The sequence below is a fragment of the Tachypleus tridentatus genome, chromosome 4, assembly GCF_004210375.1.
Source record: "Tachypleus tridentatus isolate NWPU-2018 chromosome 4, ASM421037v1, whole genome shotgun sequence".
NCBI classification, from domain to species: Eukaryota; Metazoa; Arthropoda; class Merostomata; order Xiphosura; family Limulidae; genus Tachypleus; species Tachypleus tridentatus.
The window spans coordinates 41,226,447-41,249,425 of NC_134828.1; the positions used below are offsets into that span (position 1 = coordinate 41,226,447).

Here is a 22,979-nt window from a genome sequence, read left to right on the forward strand (position 1 = left end):
GTTTATACACACACATGTATATGTATAAAGAGGATTGAATATATTATACTAAAACATAATCTGAATATGACAATCAGTAAATCACGTGATAACACCAACAGATATAGAGTTGCAATATAAAACTAATTTTTGATATTGCTTTGTATTATATAGGTAATGTGATGTCATCGAAAATGTATTGCTTTTTGGATAGGTATGTAACAGCCCTGTCATAAACTCAAATCATACATGTGTGTTCATTTAAGTTTAAGAACTTACAAGGTGAGGATATCACTTCTACGTAATGGGATTTGAATACAAAAGATATACGGATTGATTTGTGTCACCAGGATCATTCACAAAGAGACCCGCAATAAGTCATTTCACAGCTTTTTTTAAGAAAACGTGAAGTCTTGCATCAGGCGAGACTCCATGAAGACAACAGTACAGAAAATAATCAAGAGATATTTCCTTCTGGAAAAATTATAAAAAGTTGTTTCCACGACATATTTTTTCAACTGATGCATACCTCAAGCAGCTGTTAAATTAAATGTATATTTATGTTATTCCGTAAAAACTATCAAAGGCTCTAAATGCTGTACCTTTGGATTTCTGTGAACTTGGACCATTAAACCACGCACTGAAAAACTTTTGTTTTCATACATTAAATGATTTATGGAAAGCAAACATGATGGAGAGGTGTGCTTAAGACATAACATCCTTACGATGGAGTGTTTTTATATAGTAATTTTACACTACAGTGCTACTACTGTCAAGTTGCAAGGTCGTCAATTAGATCATAACCAAATGTGGTGAATGGATTGTAATAACATGATGATGTTCAAAAATCATTTTAGTATAACTTGCTCAAACTCTGTTTATATTTTTTCACACTTCCTTGGCTTCTGTAATATTTTACGAGATTGTGCATTGTGAGAGTGTCAGAATTAATGTAAAACGGTTATATAAAGTGACTCATATTTCAGTCATCCAAACACATGTATGCATTTGTATTAATAAACAAACCATGAAAAACGTATTGCAGCAGATGATCAACAAACACTTGGCAAATCGGTTTAAAGATAATTATACTAATGTAAATGAGGAAACGTGGTCTCGGAGTCTGTTTTCTGTTTTAATAACCTTCATAATTGTAGAACATCGTTGTGGTATACAGTGCACAAGGGATTAAATGAGGACAGGGATGAATTTATGATTCCGCAGGTGGATTAGAGCTTCCAACAGTTCCAAGGTGCTTCTAGGTTTTTCTTGCACTTTGTTACCTATTACCTTCCTGTAGTTTTCGATAGGACTCAGATCTGGTCTGTTGCTTTGCCGTTATTGTATCTTTATGCTTTCACTTCTGAGATAATTCTTCACCTGAAGCAATGAAATAGAAGTTGAGATATCTTTTTAATACACAAATAGCGAAATTTATTCTTTATTTCACGTCTACTACATAGAATGCATAGACATTACCACTATTTTTAAGTTTGTGGCATAGGGAAGAGTTCATCTTGGAATGTGCACTGGTCAGCTACGTGGAAGTCATCCAGAATTATTGGCTTTAATCACGTCTTGAGGATATCAGTGTACTTGTTGACATTAAAGTGGTTCTCACAAGATCCAAGCATCTTGCAGTTTGGTTAGAGATGCATTCCCACGTCACCTGACTTTATGGATGCATTCAAACACGCTAAATGAAACTTTTTTTTACATTGACACTGTATAAAGTGCTTTTCATTTAACGCTTGGAGGTTGAACTTTAATTTGCTTAAGATGACCACTTTGTTCCGCCTTGCTTCAGTTTATCCAGCATACTCTTTGGTCCAGTTTAACCTCATCTAATTGGTTAGGAGGAGTTTCTTTCTTTCTGAAGAACCAGCTGAACACAGGTGAGGTCAAATGGTGTATAGTGACAGTGATCTCTGAATTTCTTGTTATGCCTTTAAGATCAGTGGAAGTTGGTCGATGGTTCTTTAGGCACATGCATTTGAGAACATGATCATCAGTTGTTGTGGAAGCTTTCTTCCTTTTCCATTTCTTCCGCTGCTTCATTATACTACTCTCTCTGTATCTCTTCATCCAGTGGCTTACAGTAGGCTGGTTAGATTCAATTATTTTATCAATCTGTTTTGTTGAACGTATCTTTTGACAATGACTGCTTTTTATGTGAAATTAATTCGCAACCATTCGCCATGGTAGCAGATAGGTTTCTAAACAAATTCTTAGTACTTCTGTCTATTGTTAAAAACCAATTTATGCAATACCTAGACAGCCTATATAGCTACAGATGTAATAATTAGACTATATTGCACCATTTGTGAAACACATTTGCACCTACAGTTACGACAGAAAGTGTTCGTACCCCTGCGTTGATAGTAGTTTTTTTCTCATAACTTAAAAACGTATCACGATTAGGCTAATAGACGTATGTTAAATATTATACTAACACACATCTAAATAAATTTTTATGTAAATTAAACGACAAATAAACTGTTTATAAACAAATAACCAAAAATAGGAGGAGCAGAAAGTGTTCGTACATTTCAGAACGTGTGAAAAACTAATATTTCCATAAAAATGTTATTTAGTTTGGCGAATAAACTACATTATACCATTACAGAATTAGACATTGGGTTCATAATTATTGGAATTTAGCCAACAAAAAATGTACTTCTGGCAAATTAGCGCCGTTTCCGTCATTATCTGCCTAGTCATCATGGCGAACAGGAAACAACTGTTTAGTGATTTAAAAAAAAAACGAATTATTGTAAAATACAAGTTTCGTGTGTCTCTTTCCAGTATTGCTACACAACTTAATGTGCCGAAATCTACTGTTCAAAGCATATTTGCTAAGTTTAAGCTTACAGGATCAACTGCTAACCTCCCTCGTTCCAGACGCCCCACCAAAATTCCAGAGAGATCCAAGAGGAAGGTTCTCAGAGAAGTTAGTAGGAACACTCGTTTAACACGTAATGACATACGGAAACTAGCAAGGGAAACTGGGGTTGAAGTAAGCACCTCTACAGTTACGAACATGTTACGCTCTTCTGGGTTCAAAGCATGCCATCCTCGTAGAACTCCGTATTTAAAGCCTGTTCATTTAGAAGCACGATTGAGGTATGCAAGAAAGCATGTAGATAAACCGTTTACCTATTGGAAGAGTATTCTTTGGTCAGACAAGACTAAAATCGAGCTTTTTGGCCACAATGATGTTTGCAATATTTTCCGTAAGAACGAAATCTTCCAAAGAACATCGACCCTACAATTAAACATGGAGGTGGCTCGATCATGCTATGGGGTTCCTTCAGCTCTTCTGGTGTAGGCAGCCTTCACCACGTCAACGGAATCATGAAAAAAAAAAAGAGTACGTTAATATATTAGGCACTTATATCAAGAATGATGCTCGGTACTTGCGGCTTGGGCATCGTTGGATTTTCCAGCACGACAATGACTCTAAGCACACATCGAAATATATGCAATTCTGGTTGCAGAGGAACCATATAAGCGTTCTGGAGTGGCCATCGTAGTTACCCAATCTCAACTCAATTGAAAACGTTTGGTATGAGTTGAATACCAGGGTTCATCAGCGTCATCCAAAACACTTATAAGAGTTGGAGGCCTTCTGTAAAGAAGAATGGAAGAAAATATTTGTCAGGTACTGTCAAACGATCATGGAGGGCTATGAGGAGAGATTGCTCCAAGTAGTTCACCTGAAAAGCTACATAACTGATCATTAAAGTAGATACACGAACAGTTTCTGCCCCTCTTATGTTTGGTTATTTGTTTATAAACAGTTTATTTGTCGTTCAATTTACATAAAAATTTCTGTAGATGTGTGTTAGTATAATATTTATAATATACTCTACTTTCATTTTTTTAATCCTGATACTTTTTAATGTATGAGGAAAAAACTACTCACGATGCAGGGGAACGAACACTTTTTGTCGTAACTGTAGCTCCACTAGTTTAAACTACCGCAGAATAACAACAAAGTGGGGTCAGTAAAAATAAAAACAATAAGGTGCATTCATTTGTATGTGCAACATAGGGTAGAGTCAACAACCAGGTAGGCTAACAAGGAACGGAACCTGTGGCGGCGCCAGGATATTTTCGTTGGGAGGGGGGGGGCTGAGGTAAACTGTGGAGGGGCTTCCCAAAATGCCATCAATATGAAGTATAGATGGTAAATTACAATAATGTAAATATCAAGGCACATTTCAGAAAGGTGTGTTATTTTGAAGTGCATTTTCAATGCAGTTCTCATTGGAAACTCATACTCTGATTAATAATTCATTATTACAAAATAGAAATAATCTGTTTATGAAAATATGCGTATATGTAAAAGAGGAAGCTCACCTAAATTCCACCCAGTTGACCTTCACAGAAAGGCTGGTTTCTTCATAAGTTCACATTATTCATACAGGCCAAACTGTGATTGTGATATTGTTCTTATTATCATAAATGTGATAAGCACTTGTTACAATAATGTAACTACTACATTACATTAAATTAGGCACTTCTAGATAGAATGGCATTATACACGGAACGGCAATACAGCACATGAGTTTCAGTGCATTCAGTACGTCGCTATGGGACGCATGACACATACTTCCATCTTGATGAAGACGTTGAGTTCTACAGATCTATGTCTCTTTGATGTTAATTGTTAAGCAACAACGACGATTGTGTTTTCCATATATTTTATGAATATGTGTAGGTAAAAATACTGGGGGAGCTTGAAGGGGCTCAAGCTCCCCTCCAGAAGCCCACCTTGGCGCCGTCACTGAACGGAACAGAAAAATAACAGGTGAGGGTTATTTCAAAAGGACAAAACAAGAGATGAAATCAAGCAGGAAAACAAACTGAAGACAGACGAAAATGTAGTAAGTTTTCTCTCAGACTGTTTAATGTTGAACGTGAATGCTCTCAATGAGTTTGTGCAAATATTCTTGAGTGATAAACTTTTTGAAGTACTCAGAGAAGGATGTCAATTAATCTTCCGTGTTTGTCCTGCAATCTTTCATTAGTCGATTTAACTCAGCCCTTAAATTCTCAATCGGATTTATATCAAGTAATTGACCTGGCCATTCCATAGCAGCAATTCTCTTATTTATAAAATGTCTTTTAATGACTCCACAATTGCAGAGAAACTTGTTTCATCATTTTATAGGCTAATTGTAATAAGATCTAAGAAACTACAGGAGGTGCACAACACTTGTTATGAGAAATGAAACTAAATTGATGAAAAGTTCAGGTATTTGGAGAACCACTGTGAAGAATCCTCATTTAAAATTAAGATTTGAGATCACGTTTGAACAGATCTCGTTAAGGTTATTATAAAAACATACAGTTTTACATATTTTTCTATTATTCTAGATCTAGCTGGTAAGATATTTCTTACTGATCGATATTGCTTGAAACATTCAGTAAAACTAGTCTCTTCTTGGATCATTGGGTAATAATCAATGGACTTTCAGATTTCAATGACGTATAACTTGATACGGAAATTAAGGTTTTAAACAACACCATCTTTACTGGAAGTTACAAACACGTGTAAAATAGACGTTACTGAGACCATTTACTCTTTACAGTTTCCGTGACAACCACACAAGTGGCCTCTAGTCTTTTATTTTATGTATTAACTATGTCGCAATCTTAATACTGTTTGTTTTATTTTCTGAATTTCGCGCAAAGCTACACGAGGGCTTTCTGCTCTAGCCTTCCCTAATTTAGTAGTGCAAGACCAGAAGGAAGGCAGCTAGTCATCACCACCCACCACCAACTCTTGGGCTACTTTTTTACCAACAAATAGTGGAATTGACCTTCACATTATAACACCCCACGACTGAAAGGGCGAGCATATTTGGTGCGACGGGCATGCGAACCCTCGGATTACGAGTCGAACGCCTTAACCCACCAGGCCATGTCGGGCTACGCAATCTTAATACTCTTAGCAGAAAACAATACTCGCTCTGTTTGGCCATATGTTTGAAAAAAGATATTCATTCAGTCTTAAACATCGTGTAAACACAGTCGTCTCTGTAAGCTCAACCCTTGTGGTAGTTATTTTAGCAATAACGTTGGGCTTAATTATACGTGTCATTTCTGGATAGTATTTCTTTGTGCATGCACTTTGACGTTTTTTCTTTTAAATATTGCCCCCCAGTGGATCAGCGGTATGTCTGCGGTCTTACAACACTAAAAACCGGGTTTCAATACCCGTGGTGGGCAGATCACAGATAGCCCATTGTGTAGCTTTGTGCTTAATTCAAAACAACAACAACAACAACTTTTAAATATTATTTATTCGTCGCTATGGCAACGAGAGGTTGTGTAAATGGCCCAAACACAGTATGTTATATTTGTGGTAAAATTGTAAGAATTTATTTTTCTCCCCAATTTGAAAAAAAAAATTATAAAAAATCATCGCATGATAGAAAAAAAATTTTTTTTGAAATATTCGTAGCTGATATATAAGGAAAATCCGTTATGAAAACCAAAACAATTTTTATGAAGTTTAAATTGGCAAGCCTGTGTTACTATGATTGGTAAACCTAAGTAGACCCGGCATGGCCCGGTGATTAAAGCACTAAACTCGTAATCCGAGCGTCGTGTGTTCGAATCCTCGTCCCATTAAACATATTCGTTCTTTCAGCTGTGGAGGCGTTATAATGTGGCGGTCAACCCCATTATTCGTTTGTAACAGAGTAGCCCAAGAGTTGGTGGTGAAGACTAGCTGTCTTCCCTTTAGTCTTACACTGCTAAATTAGAGACGGCTAGCACAGATAGCCCTCGTGTAGCTATGCGCAAAATTCAAAACAGACAAAACCAAACCTAAGCATTTGTTAAATCGTTTAAGCAGTAACTAAACCACGTCACTGTAAAGAAGGTGCAATAACTTATAATAAAATGTGATGAACTTATATTAATTAATTAAATCAATTTTAAAGAAATTGGTGTTAAACGTACAAATCTTTATTGTGCCTTTATTTGTTGTTTATATAGTTTTATAAATATCGGTATACACCTAGGTGGCAACAGGATAGTGTAGAAATTACCAGGGTTAAATTTCTTTTAAAAAGAAACAGCTAATACACGTGGAGCAAGGAGCGTCACGTTGGCACGTGTCACAAAATACGACCTTGATGCAGAATTCAACAGTGGAAGCTGAATTTAATAAAATATTAGTTTGTTGTAGTTAGTTAGCTTGTATTGAAAAACATCACCATAGTTAAAACATTATCTTGACTGAAACATCACCTTCTATAAATTATTATTCTATACAAAATAATACCCACATAAAACTTTATCATAAACAAAATGCTACCATGTATACAAATTTTTACAACGGTATGAACCATCCTCTGTAAAGTGTTCATACTTTGTTGTCATCTGGGAGTTTATTATGTAAAATCTACTCCATGTTGCGAGTCCTCCGCTGGTACAGCGGTAAGTGTACGGATTTACGACGCTAAAACTGGGAGTTCAACTCCCCTCGGTGGACTCAGCAGATAGCCCGATGTGACTTTGCTATAAGAAAGCACACACACTAAAGCTACGAAAATTAGATAAAGTGCTAATTTAAGTAATTAGAATGTTTTAACTGTTTAATTATTCAACCTCTTTGGTACGACAACTTCAAAAGATTGGTTTGAAAGGTCCCAAAATTAATGTCTCTGTGTGTATTTAAACTGGTTTAACTTAATTTCAGAGTAAATGTATCTATTCATGCCACAGTTCATGAAGACCAGGGAACATTTCAAACAAGTTAAGGATAAAATGGTAGAGAAACTCAGATCAGGAGTAGGTTACAAGAAAACTTCGAAGTCGCTGGTTATCCCTTTGAGCACAGTGAAGTTCATCATTAAAAAGCAGAACGTGTTTCATACCACACAGTCAATACCAGTATCAAGCTGCCTTTCCAAACTAAACAGATGGACAACAGGAAACTGATTAGGGATACCACTGTGAAAAAACAGTTACTTTAAAAGACGTGCAATGTTCCATGACTGAGATGAGAGTCAGTGTTCATACATTTACAAAATCTCGGCCCCTACACAAAGATAGTCTGTATAGGCAAGTTGCAAAAAAAAAAAAAAAAAAGCCATTACTGACAAATACTTATCTTAAATCTGGTATGGAATTTGCGACAAAGTATATAAAAGATACTGAAGGGATGTAGCAAAAGGTTTTGTGATACCAGACAAAAATTGGACTTTTTGGTCTAAATTCAAAGCCCAACACAGCACATCATCTAGTCAATACAGTTCCAAATGTCAAGCATGGTTGTGGCAGCATCACGTTATCAGGATGCTTCTCATCAGCTGGAACTAGAAAGCTTGTCAGGATTGAGGGGAATATGGATGATGCAAAGTACAGACAAATCCTAGCGAGAAACCTGCTCTAGTCAGCCAAAAATTTAAAACTAGGTGACAAATTCACATTTGAGCAGGATAATGACCCGAAGGACACAGCCAAAGCCACACTGGAGTGGTTTCAAAAGAAGAAAGTGAATATCATGAAGTGTTTTAGTAAGAGTCGTGACCTGAATCCAATAGAAAGTTTATGACGAGACTTGAATATTGCAGTCAATAAACGATCCATCAACGAACATATCAGAATTGGAGCAATTTTGTCAGGAAGAATGGGCAAAAATTACGTCATCCCATTTTTAATAACTCTCAGCAGTCATTATTGCCGAAGGTGCTTCCACCAAGTACTGAATTAGGAGTTAAATACTTACGCAATCACAAAACTTTCAATTTATATTTAATGCAGGTTTTGCTGATTTTGAAATCCTTCACACATAAGTTTTAAGTTTGATCATCAGAGTTTTGAATAAAAACAAGTTTATTAAAAACGTTTTTACACTTTGTATTTCGTCAAAATGTGATATTGTTCTTAAGGTATGACTACTTTTACATAGCACTGTAAAACAATAAAAACTGTAACATAGAATAATTCCCATATAAAACTTTACGTTATGTGAAAAAGTTTATAGAATAACTTGGAGAAAATAAGGATGAATTACCGTTTTCTTTCTATAGTTGTCTTTGATACCAAACAAACAACATTATGTTCTCTACAATATTACACATGGTAGAATGACAAAGTTTCTAGTCTACCTAATCTAAACACCGTAGAAAATGAAATTTTGTCAGTTTGTTAGTGAAGCGCAAACTTACATGAAGGGTTGTTGTGATCTGCAGTCGAGGATATCGAAACCCAGTTTTTAACATTATTATTTCTCAGACTTGTCGTTGAATCACCGGGTCCGGAATAACAGAACTAGAAATAGTTAGCTATGACAAAAGGATTTTAAACATTCAATGTAAATATTTTGGTGTAATAATTATACTGTTTGTGAAGGATGTTATTGTTGTCAGGCGTGTTAGAACGTTTAAGAATTTTTTAAATTAAACGTTCTTTATATTTAAATCCTTATACTGTATAAAAACAGTATTAACTTACGTAAACCGGAAAATTGTTTTTAAAAAATGCGCATACTTCCTTACATAAAATCCTGTAATAAAGAATCTGGTGCTAAATTATTCATGTCGCGCATACGCGAAGATGGATCCTATAGAATTATAAACGGGTTGATCGCTGCAGTCCAAACTTGGCATGATAACTAAGAAGTACAAAACGAAACGAAATTCATATTAAACTTCTCGTATATAGAAACATATAAATATTATATAGAATAATCCCTACATCGTTGCTGTATCAGCTATTTTAAATAGCTGAGTTCGAACAAACCTCACACCATAATAAAATTCTATAAGTCATAGACTAAAAACATTTTTAGCATTTTGGTTTGTTTCTCATAATAACTAAAATAGACAGTAATAAAATATCTAGCTACAGAGCAGACTGTCCATCTGAGTTAGCGTTAAATCGTGTTATTCGTGTCACATGTATCTTCATATAATGTTTGTTACTTCTTCATCGGGATTTGATCCATGTTTTGAACCAGGGAGGGTTAGATTCAAGGTTGACATCTTTTTTCCTCTCTAGAAGTGTTATTTTGTTTGTAGTCTTACTGAACCCCAGATAATAACCCTTGTTACGTTGTTACATTACCCACAATATGTTCAATTTTGTCCGTTACCCAGTGTTTTAATTAACATAACCTTTTCATGTCATATCCATCCAACTTGTATATTTTTACTAGCTTCACTTACGTATGGGCCCGGAATGGCCAGGTGATTAAGATACTCTACTCGTAATCTAAAGTTCGTGAGTTCAAATCCCCGTTACACCAAACATGCTTGCCCTTTCAGCCGTGGGGGTTTATAATGTGACGGTGGGCGGTGATGACTAGCTGCCTTCCCTCTCGTCTTATACTGCTAAATTAGAGACGGCTAGCGCAGATAGACCTGGTGTAGTTTTGCGCGAAATTAAGAAAAGCAAACAAATGCTTACGTATGACTGATTGATTGATTGGAATTAAGCACAAGGCTACATAATGGGCTATTTGTGTTCTGTCCTGCCCTCCACGCCTATCGAAACGCGGTTTCTAGAGGTGTAAGTCTGCAGACATTCTGCTGTGTCACTAGGGCCTCACTTACGTATGATCAAACTATTAGTATGTGTTCATAACACAGTTACGCTTAGCAGCCATATACACACACATAATCCTATTTGTACATACCAAACCCTTTTAGAATGTAGCTACGTTAGTGTCTAGGATCTAGTTAGTCTAGAACTGTTTAGTCTGTAAATTTCTTATTTATGATTCTTAGAGAGGAGAAGTACCTAGGATTGGTTTCATCGTGTATTATGCAACTCTATAGCTTGCTTATCAGCTTATTTTTATCAATATTTCTCATATAGTACTGAAGTGGGTTATCTAGGAGTCTGATAGTGTTCGTATGTTCGAATAGTTCTGTAGAAATGTTAAATTTGTTGAACGTGGACTTAATACTTTCTTTAAGATCCAGTTTTGCATTCGTTGCTGTTTGCTGATGTGTGTTTTTTGTTTATTTATCAATGCCGTGTGGGCATGTTATATGACTGGTCTCATGTATATTCTGCAAATTTTTAATATGTTTTTTCTGGTGAAGCTCCTTGGTTAGTGTTAGTCATACTACTAAATACTTGCTTCTTTTTTTCTCCAAATTCTGTTTGTTTGTTATTAATGTGTAGTATCCAATTTAATTTTGAGACAAATATAATCCCAAATAATTTTCTTGATGTTGCTATATATTACACAGATTACAAAGATATTGATTGCTGTTGTATAACTTTCCTGCTCTTTTCTGATTCGCATAATTTAACTTTCAATCTATTATAAGCACTTGAGCCTGAATTAGAGAAGTATATTATGATTAAAATATTTTAAAGATATTTCTTATTTCTTGTTGTAGACTATAATTTACTTTAAAAGCAAAATTCAATATTATTACTAAATTTAATTTATTGAATGTACCATATTCAGACAGTAGAAATTGTAACCACATCTCTCCTGTGAAACGGTCTGCTTCGAACAAGAAGTGATGTAACTTTGCCATTTTTGCCAAGCTTTTCGACTCGTTTTCTGCACCTCCTCACTTTCCCCGTCTTGCAATAGTTTTCTTGTAGAATCAACGTTATTTAAAATCCTTACAGAGATCTTGCTCATTTTTAACTAATTTGTGTGTTCTTCGCGTTTTCAAGAGTAAAAAAAGATGGAAGAATGTAGTCTCTTTAAAATAACCTGCGATACTTTTAAGATAAGGCAACAATGCTCTAGGGGAATACTTCACTAGCACTTCACAGCAAAGGGTACAGCCAATCAAAAGATCCATTAGGCCTCTACCTCTTTTCAGTTTCACCTTGGTGAAAAATAAAATAAATATTCAACACACACACACACACATTCCTTGATGATGTTCTTTCATTGAATATTCCTTCATTGTCGCATCTCAACCTCATTTATTCCAAGTGAACCTTTTTACTTTATAGTTGTAAGTAAAAGAAGGCGCGGGATTGCCTTCTGATGTTTCCTCTTTTTTTCTACACTTTAAAATAGGGATAGCCTTCTGACGTTTCTACTTGTTTGGCGCTATTTGTTTGTTTGTTTTTTGAATTTGGCACAAAGCTACTCGATGGCTATCTGTGCTAGTCGTCCCTAATTTAGCAGTGTAAGACTAGAGGGAAGGCAGCTAGTTATCACCACCCACCGCAAACTCTTGGGATGCTCATTTAACAAAGAATAGTGGGATTGACCGTCACATTATAACGCCCCCACGGCTGAAAGGGCGAGCATGTTTGGCGCGACGGGGATGCGAACCTGCGACCCTCAGATTACAAGTCGCACGCCTTAACACGCTTGGCCATGCCGGGCCGTTTGACACGATTTAAAACAGGGACCATCTTTCGATGTTTACACTTGTTTGGTACAATTTAAAACAGGGATCATCTTTTGATGTTTCCACTTGTTTGGTACTATTTAAAACAGGGATCATCTTTTGATGTTTTCACTTGTTTGGTACTATTTAAAACAGGGATCATCTTTTGATGTTTCCACTTGTTTGGTACTATTTAAAACAGGGATCATCTTTTGATGTTTCCACTTGTTTTCAACACTTTCAAGTAGGAAGTAGCTCGGAGGAGAGGCAAATGGAGATTACTGGTTAACTAAAGTCAAGGAATGGTGAATAAAGTTCTAAGAAAAGAGTTACTGACATTTCATCTTCAGAACACGAGGCTCTATCGTTACATGCTGAGCATCAGTCTGGTTTTGGCTAAGTATTATAATTTTAATTCATTTTATGTCCTAAAAAGACTATGTTATTTAATACAGAGAAACAAGAAAACGATGTTTTGGTTGAAACCGCCTTACAAGCACTTGTTTTTTTTCTAAAACGGTATAACGCTGGTTGTGGAAACGAAATTTGACACTAATCGTTACGAGTTTCTGGATTATACGTATGGTATTCATTCCCAGAATACTAGAAACCTTGCAGACAACATAGAGAAAAACAATTGATAGATATGCATATAAATAAACATTTTAACTTCACGATGAAGTTATCCGACAGCCACCACATTTAGCGTTGAAGAACAAACTGAAAGTAAGGAGTAGAAAATACTGGCAGAACTAGTACGTGTTGAAACGTCTAAAATAGTACAAAGAATCTTCTCGCATCTGGTAAACGACCGAGTCGTCCTATCTTTTTGTGTGCACGTGCATGTAGACCCACAAACTATTTATGTACGAACTGCTACACTTTGATGACATTGTGCTGACTACATTAATTTTAGACGTTTCCACACTGGATATATAATAAATGACCGATAAAAGATATAACGAAACTGGAGGTAGAAACTTGTGTAAGACATAATTTGAAAGCTGTTGACCTACCAAGAACTGTGTGTAATAAATATTTTGGTAAAACAAATAAAACTTGAGATAAAGATTTGTTTTTAAATTCGCGCAAAGCTACACGAGGGCTATCTGCGCTAGCCGCCCCTAAATTAGCAGGGTAAAACGTCATCACTACCCACCGCTTGGGATACTCTTTTACCAACGAATAGTAGGATTGACCGTCACGATATAACAGCCTCAGGATTGAAACGGAGAGCATGTTTGATGTGACTGGGATTCGAACCCGCGACTCTCAGATTACGAGTCGAACGCCTTAACCCGCAGGGCCTGAAATGAAAGAAATCAGAACCTGACCTGATTAGGTGAGTGAATATGTGTGAGTCAAACGTGTATAATTGCCAAGGGCCTCTTAGATCGAAGGGATCTCAGACTATGAGAAAAAGAATAAAAGAAATTGTGTGTTTTGTTAGAAACATATATTTGAAACTGTATCACTATGACAACAGTGGTTTTAAGCATTTCGTATAAAACCTATTATTTTGTAGTTACTCCTTAATATTTTCTTACAACGTTTTTGATAAATAATTGCTTGGTTATTCAACAAAAAATATCGTTGTCAGCGCTTAATATTTATCATAAAAATTATAATTAAAAATTTGTATGTTAACTACCTCTTGCTTGTGTTTCTGTATTGTTCAAGCTGTAAGTAATAGATATTTATGAAATTCAATTCTGAGGGTCTACTTAAAAAATTTTCCCCAAGCCTTTAATACGATACTACAGAAGTTATCGTCCTTTGTTTGAGGGTCAACTTATAAAATTTAACCTTGATCCTGCGCTGCAGATATTAAGGCCTTTTTTTAAAAAAAGAAGATCAGTTTTTATCATGCAATATGATATTTCATACTTAGCAATCCCATTTTATAATTCCTAATTAATTATAATATCATAGTTAGTAATGATATCTGAAAATTAGCAAGTGTTATTTTACGCTTGATTTGATTTTGTACTTTATGGAGAAACAGAACATTTACAAAACATTATGTAAATATATTTAATTAAAATTAGTTATCTTTGTTGTAAAAAATAGGCTATTTTGGGTATTGTTAATTATACAACTTATTTAAAGTATTATGCACGTCATCATGTGTGTTTTCTTTTGGCAAAGCTACATCGGGCTATCTGCCGTTATGCATCTACAAATAAATCATATGAGTATATGAATTTAATTAACAGTTTTCTGTTACAGTAGGGTAGAGTTGTCTGTATTTATCTCTCGATCGATTTATCTACCTATCTCTTTAATACGACCTGGTGGCTAGGGCACGCGATCCAAAATCAAAGGGTAGCGGGATCTAAACTTGTCGCCAAACATGCTTACTTTTACAACTGAAGGGACGTTATAATATTATGGCCAATCCCACTATTCGTTTGTAACGAGAATTCTAAGAGCTGGCAGTATTGACTAGTTAGTTGCCTTCCGTCCTGTCCATCTTTTCAAAATTAGGAACAAGTGAGCAGCTTTTCGCAAAATTTACTAAACAAACAATGTTTGTCGATATGTTAAACAATATATTTTGTCCATTTTTGTTAGATATTAAATAAAGAAGATATATTTCTTCCACGTGCATTCTAATATACATTCTCCAGGTCATAAAGCTTGGTGTGGTTTATTTTGCATGCGTAAAGGGCTACACAAGGGCTATTTGCGCTAGCCATCTCTAATTTTGAACTTATACATCAACATCACCACCAACAAAGTTTGAACTAATGTAATAAAATAGTGGTATATAATCGTCACTTTTATAAAGCATACACGGTTATATTAATGTGGATTGGAATTACTAACCACTGTGCTAGGCCTGTCACGAATTATAAATAACGACTGAGAAAAACAAGCGCAGCTGCTAATATTAATAAGCTAAACCTAATAATCAAAACAAAAGATAGATGTTTATACAAAATTAAAGAAAAGATCTTAAGTCATATAATGGGCTTGTAGCAATCCGTGAATTGTAGGGTCAAAAATCAACATGTTCGCTTTTTTAGCAGTGGAGGCGTAATAACATTATCGTCAATTTCATTATTTGTTGATAAGAAATAACCCAAGAGCTGATGGTGGATGGTATTCACAACCTTCCTTTTATTGATAAATTAGCTACTCCAGTAGCTTTTCGTGGAATAATACAAGACAACGACAAAATAATATATAAATTAGTGTATTTTAAATGTTTTGTAAGTGCTCAATTCTTTTGTTTACTTTATCATCTTATCCTTAAAATAAATATTTACTTTATAACGAATGTTTGTGTGTTTTTCTTATAGCAAAGCTACATCGGGCTATCTGCTATCGAACGCCTGATTTTAGTATTGTAAATCCGTAGACTTACCGCTGTACTAGCGGAGGGGCTACTTTCTAACAGCTTGTAACAATCTGTTCATTTAAACAACGACACACACACTTGTATTTTATACCAGTATTTTTATAAGTAACAAAAGTAAAATTCCTGAAGAAGGTAATCGTCACTTGAATATTCTACGGTTTCTTGCCACCAGATGTCGATAAGTACAAATAATAAACGAAGTTTCTAAAAGAGAGAGAGAAAAAAGGAGAGTCTAGGACACGAAATGAGTACTTACGACTGTTCTTTAAATGGAAGTGTTGGTTACGTAATTCTAGAGAAATGAAAGGCATGGCTAGGCACTCCGAGAGAAACTATGGCATTAAATGGTAACTTAGTTTTACAGATGGGTTTGTAGCATGTACTGACTCATCTGGTAAACACTTGAAATGCTGTACGACATAATACAATGTTGTATAACATTACTAAATTTTTTTTTAAATCTAATTTCCAAAGATGAAGGTATGTTCTGTTTAAAAGGTGGCGTATGTAATATATTTACATATGTGTACATAAGAAAGCTGTGAATCAAGCTATGTTTGGTTTGTATTCAAGTAACTAGAAAACATCATAACTGTGTCTATGTGATGCTTAACCTAAATTAAATATATTAAATTGTCTTAAACTTTTACCTTCACTTTTTTAGTTTTTCTGCCTCGTTTAAACTGATTTCAAACAAGAAGATAGCAACGAATATGTAATTTTATTTTTAAAATCGTAACTAGTTTGTCATCTCATATTTTACCGATTAATAATACTATCCATAAATCTGGATATTTTCAAACAACACTTTTATGTAAAGTTAGTAAACTTTTTAGCCCTAAAGTGAAAACTTCACAAATAATAGGTTTTAAAAAACGACACACAACTAGTTTCGATAATAGGTTTACATCAAGTATCAGTTGATTGAATGAAGCTTTCACTGTTGGAAAGAAAATTATTTTGACATGCGTATTCAAGATTGGTTTGTTTAGAATTTCACACAAACTCTACACACTACACAACAGTTATCTGTCTCTAACTTAGCATCGACAGAATAGAGGAAGAGCAGCTAATCAATATCACCAACTCTTCGGCTATTCTTTTACCAAAGGATATTGAATCTCACTACTATAATATCAAATCATAACTTCGTCACCACTGAAAGGGTATGTTCAATTGTTCAGATTGTGAGATAAGCGTCTTAACCACCAGGCCATATATGATACTTAACCAGTAATATCGATGGCAAAAGCACTGGAAATAACAACGATGAAAAATATACAGTAATGTATACTACTAATACCTTTATAACATAGTTACATTGCGGGAAAGCACATACTCAATTATGGGATAATAAAGTGTATTGCGTTCTACGTTACTTTTGTGTAAAATTCGTTACTGGAGTACAAGAGTAGAGATACTTTTGGATACTACTGTCATTGTGATGGTGTCAAGTAAGATGGTAGAGTGTTAGAGTAGGTTTAGCAGACTCATATCTGACATTCAAGGAGCCAAAAATTGTCAATCTACATGACGCTAAGTGTGTCGATTTGCTCTCGTACGTGTATCTTTTTACTTTTCTTTCAGTCGATACAAAGATAATTTAATTTAATACTACTTAAACATATTTTTATTCATTTCTAAACTCTTCTATTTTCTTCAGCAAATAAAATGTTTTCTATCTTTCACAACATTTAGAACAAACATCTACGTTCGTTCTTCCATGTACTAAATCCATGAAGCTTTTGTTGTTTGAAAGCGGAGACATCTGCGTATTTGGCTTTCTTTGAAATACTACACACATCTATAAATAAAAACACTCAGGAACTTTCGTATTTTTGTCCCTTCCTTAGAAAGAAAGTTCAAACCTATTAGTCTTTAATCCTGTAGACATGGAGTTAATTTTACTTTTCATTAAAAGGACAAGGCCAGGTGTTTAATATATCAACACTGTAAATCCGAAGATTCAAAGTTTAATTTAACTGTTTGGTGAGTCAAAAGTAATTCAAGTAAATCTGGCTGTACTCTAGTCCATCGGTTCAAAATTAGGAACGGCTAGTTGTCTTATTCTAAAACTCAGATAGCTCTAAAGTATAGCCTTGCGTGAAAATTATAAAACAAAGAAATAAACTTTCTGTAATGTTAAATAAATAAATGCTCATTACTTAATTGGTTATGTTGTTTGTTTTGAAATTGGCGCAAAGCTACACGAGGACTATCCGTGCTAGCCATCACTAATTTAACAGTGTAAAACAAGAGGGAAGGCAGCTAGTCATCATCACCCACCGCTAACTCTTGGGCTACTCTTTTACCAACAAATAGTAGGATTGACCATAACATAATAACTGATACTTTGTTATTAATAAATGTTTTCGAGAACTTCAGAAATATTAGTTTGAAAACACAAAATAGACCAAGCTTCTATTATGGTTTATCTCAGGATCCAATGTTAAAAACGAATGATGTTGAATTAAAATTGACTAAATATAATATGATCTTGATGCTTGAGAAAGTTATTCGTGGATGTATATTTCAGTGTTGTAATAAATACAGCAAAACAAATAATAAATACGTGAAATATTAAGATTGTAATAAAGAATCTATTTATTTAGTTTATTTAGATCTTTCGAGAACATTGACGTATGATTTCCACTATCGATTAATTAAATTATATATTGTGATAACTTAAAATTATTATACCAAGCTACTGATTCTTATATTTATGAAATAAAAACAGATTATAGCTATAACTGTATGAAACAAAACATTAACTTATTTGATACTAAATTATTAAAATGATAATTAGTGTGGTATTCTTTTAGTAAAATAAAAAAAGGTTTTCAGTAAAATGAGAATAATGTCTGAGTTTTTAAATTTTAAATCTAAAATGTATGCTTTAAAATTACAAAATGATAAAGTTGATAAGATATCTAAAGATGTAAAGAAATATATTGTTAAAATTTAATTACATTTGATCCATCGGGGGTTAAAGCTTAAAACACAATGTCATCTTTGCTTTATGGATAGCTGTATAGAGGCATGAACTTGGTATTAAACACTATGTCACCTTTACTTTATGGATACTTCCGTGGAGTCTTTAAGTTTAAAATATAATATCACATTTACCGCAAGGAAAGCCCCATGAATCAAGTAAAATACCGATGTGACATTTTATCTATGGATTACAAGATACCAGTTATGAGTAATTGTTAAGAATTGTGTTTTAAACTACATATACATAAATGAAAAACTATTTATACTTACATCTTTAAGATGTAACTGATATCTGGAAACTGAAAAGCATTTGCCTGCATCGGTACAATTATTCAAAATTATAAACATTTTTTAAGTTGGACGATTTTGTTACTTGTTGTTAAGCCCAAAGCTACAAAATGAAGTATCTTTTTTCTGCCCACCGTGGATATTTAAATTTAACTTTAAGTGTTATGAGCCCTCTCACGTACTGCTAAGCATATTCTAAAATGCTATTGATGACATGGGTACACAGCTAATGATGTAATTCATACTAATCATTAAACGTTTGAATATTCTTGAATATTAATTTATAGCCAAGTATTTAGTCCACTTTGTTATGTAAGATTATCTTAACTAATTCAAATATTATGTTTGAAGTTATTTTATCTCAACCTCTGTACTTACTTTTGTTTGACAACAAGTTGATCTCTTAAAATTTTCAATTTACATTTATCTCGACATTTTTTTAGTTCATCTGTTTCTAGTGATTTCCTTGTTAAGTGTAATTAATTGCAGAAACTACAAGTTTAAAAAGAGAAAAAAATGTATTGGATACAGATATTTTGACGTGTCCATGTACTCTAGTACAGGAGAATTACATAGGCTGTTAATAATGTATTATTTAGTAATCTCACTCCTAAGGGTTTCAAAATACCCGAAGACTCTGTTTTTCCTTCTTTTGCTAACGGGATGATTAAGTGATGGGTACCAAACGCCTTCTCACAGGCATTGTTTTGTTAAAATTAGTATGCAGTGATTGAAACTCTGTCTTACCAAGAATTGTTTCTGGCACAATCTTTTCAGCTTTTAGAGAAAGATGCTCAAGTCTCTCTTGTCTGTTGCACTCTTCAACTATTGGAATTCAAATTTTTGACCTGGATAAAATTATATTGTTTTCTTTTTATCAAGTTGATTATCTGGTCTGTTTCTTCGACTAGGAGCAGATTTAATATTAGGTCTACTATAAATTTTATTCTGAACCTGTAGTTACAGCAAGCACTGCTATTACTTATAAAATATCAGTCACCACGTCTGAGAATATTATGAAGCGAAGTTGCAAGTTAGTTGCCGTAATCTCCAGAACTAACCTTGTGTAGGATTTCTTTGTGTATGTTCTGATGAGTGGTCTTTTCTGTGCTCTTTGTATGATGTTGTAGAACATAAGTTTGAGTTTTGATATAAATTGGAAAATGGCATTTAGTAGGCAAAAGACTTATGAAAAAATTGATAAAAGGGATTCCACGATTTTTGAATTTGGTACCGTGTAAAAGAAGGTCATCCGTGGATGAGGAACTTTAGTTATTCATGCTAAATAATGTGTTCAAAATTTTGATCCAGCTGCAGGTTCGTGGAGAATAACCACAACCTAAATGTTGACTCTATTTCTATCCAGTCTTTAAATACAATAGACAGGAAGTACAGAAGTCTGAGGGTCACCATCGTGTCTTGCATTTCAGAGATGCTGAAACAGCGAAACCAGGGAGGAAAGTCTGCATGGTATACACTATTGAAGATCATTATGGTTTGACTCTAATACTTGTTGTTGTTATCCATGACCAAAAAAAAAAAAAAAAAGATTAGTGTTGCTACAGGAGGACCAAGTCAATCATCTGAAGTTGTGTTACTGCTAGTAGAGACAATGAGAAAAGGGCGATGAAAACTGAAAATAATGAACAAATGTGAGTGTCCAAGTGGGCCCCCAGAGTTCAAGTGGAGACTCAGAACTATGCTGATCTGTGAAATAACTTTGCTATGGCAAGTTGTTACTTTGGTAACATAAAACAGATATCACATATCTTTGGCTACCAATATTAACGAGTATACATAATATTGTGGTTTTCTCAAATATTGGCCAAGATGTTCTGCTTTCAAAGCTGCATCTCACTTATGGTGAGATGAAGCAGTTAATTTTTCTACATTCAAGTAGATTTGAAACAAAAATTTGGATGAGTTTTTTAAACATTTCAGACAAGTAACTGTCATTATACAGGGTGGCCCGTAAGTCCCTACCCATGCATATGTTATTATGTTATATTCAATAATACTAATGATGAGTTGAAGGCAGCTGTTACCGCGGCATTTGAAACAATAACCTCTACTATATTGAGGAAAATGTCCCACAGAATATGGCGTCGCATAATATTATGCAGCGAGAATGAGGGACGGCACACAGATACACTGGATACATAAGATATATGGATGGGTAGGGACTTACGGGCCACCCTGTAGATTAACTTAGGGACAAATGTACAAACTCCTGATACTGAAGTGAAATTACTTTATACTTGAACCCAATGAGCATGTTGTGAGGAAATAATCAGTGACTGAGACACACTCGTAACTGAGTAGCGCTTTTATCCAGTAAAAAAAACAGTCTTTCTGTATGGTTGAGTTCAAATACAGATAGAGTAAAAGGGTAATTTGACCATTACTTCTGAACAGTTTATGGCACATACATTGTAAGTCATATCCCTTACAGAAGCTGCATAATGTGATGATATCCTTATTGAAAAATTTACAGAAAGTCTTTAAAGTAACACAATGCAACAATTCGTAAGTATTAGAACATCTAGATCTTAAGAAATATTGTTTATGTGGCAACTGAGCTTGAGGTGACAACACTTAACCAACTATTAGATAGGAAGAAGCTTATAGTAAAAGTAGCAGCTGTTAATTGGCTAGAACAAACTATGAAAGTGTTTTCATCTCGGAAAGCTAGAGTCATAACCAAAGCTCACATATCACCAACGTTTTCCATTGTCTCAGTGAAATTACAACAAGTGCTAATAAGTCATCAAAATTTATCAGGAATTCATGGTAACTGTACCACAGCAGAAGCAGCAGGAACTCACAGATTGCAATCTAACGAGAGAGAGGAAGTTTTTGTTTCAGTTGTGGCTAGTTGACGCATTTCAAACACAAAAATGTCAAACATTTTATATTTATATGAGACGAGTGGAAAGCACAGTTTTGTCAAAGTCCACAGCAGATATGAGAGGATATAGGGAAGCTAGTGCTTTTGTACTCCATTAACCATTTCTAAATCATTAGTGTATTACTGATGACTCCTGTCCTTTTGACTCTAAAAAAATCCACTTAACTAACTTGAATCAGACGTAAAATATAATTTAATATTTCTATCCCAAATTTTGTTGTGAAGCAGTTTTGAAAATTCAAAATTTTTATTCTCATCTTACATTTCTAGTATTATTTTAAGCTATTCGATACTCATAGTTACATTCATCTTAATACTTTATTTAGTTCAGTGAAACACTTATTATTCTACCATAAATTATACAAACACAACTTGACTATGGCTAACAAAGATTTACCTGAGAATAATGACCTCACCTTTCAACGTCTCCGAATTCCAACCCTAAAATCAGGGATTCGATTCTCCTCGGTGAACTCAGCAGATAGTCCAATGTGGCTTTGCTAAAAGAAAACACGGACACACTTACTTTTCAATATGACGATGATATTACCTTTGTTAAACAAGATAAGTTGATAATGATATTTATCTTTGATTATCACTTTATACTTAATAATACTACTTTGTTTAACATGAACAAAGTGTTTTTGGATTTCTATTTGTAATTAAGCACGATATATTTAACAATATGTTCAATTAAAACATTTTTTTAAATTTTCTTTGAAACCAACTGGAGAACATTATGTAATGATAAAATGTGATATTTATGGCAAAAACTGTTGATAGAAGCAATATACTATTTTTATTCAATTTTTGAAAGTTTACTTACAAATGGGCAATTGAAGTGACCAGAACACTTAGCGGTTGATAAAGAGTTAAAGTGGTTACCGAAATAAGAGCATAGTAATCAGTCTGTCCTCCTAGGTGTAGTGGCCATCCCATCTCGTATAAAGTGGGATGGGGTGTGATATGCTCTATTAAAAGGTGCTTGAAAGCTGTGTTGAATTTTTAGTTGATTCAAGAGTCACCAGAACTCTAGTTGTAAAATTGAATCTTTTTAGTGCAAGCTTGAAAAAGTTGATTTTTTGCCTTAGTGACACCTTAAATATTC

General features: G+C 34.3%; 1 protein-coding gene across 1 annotated transcript in view; it reads left to right on the forward strand.

Annotated features, from left to right (window-relative positions):
- LOC143248932 (32 kDa beta-galactoside-binding lectin-like) overlaps positions 1-22,979 on the forward strand; it is a 68,539-nt gene that overhangs the window by 8,348 nt on the left and 37,212 nt on the right. The gene's annotated exons all lie outside the window — the stretch shown is intronic.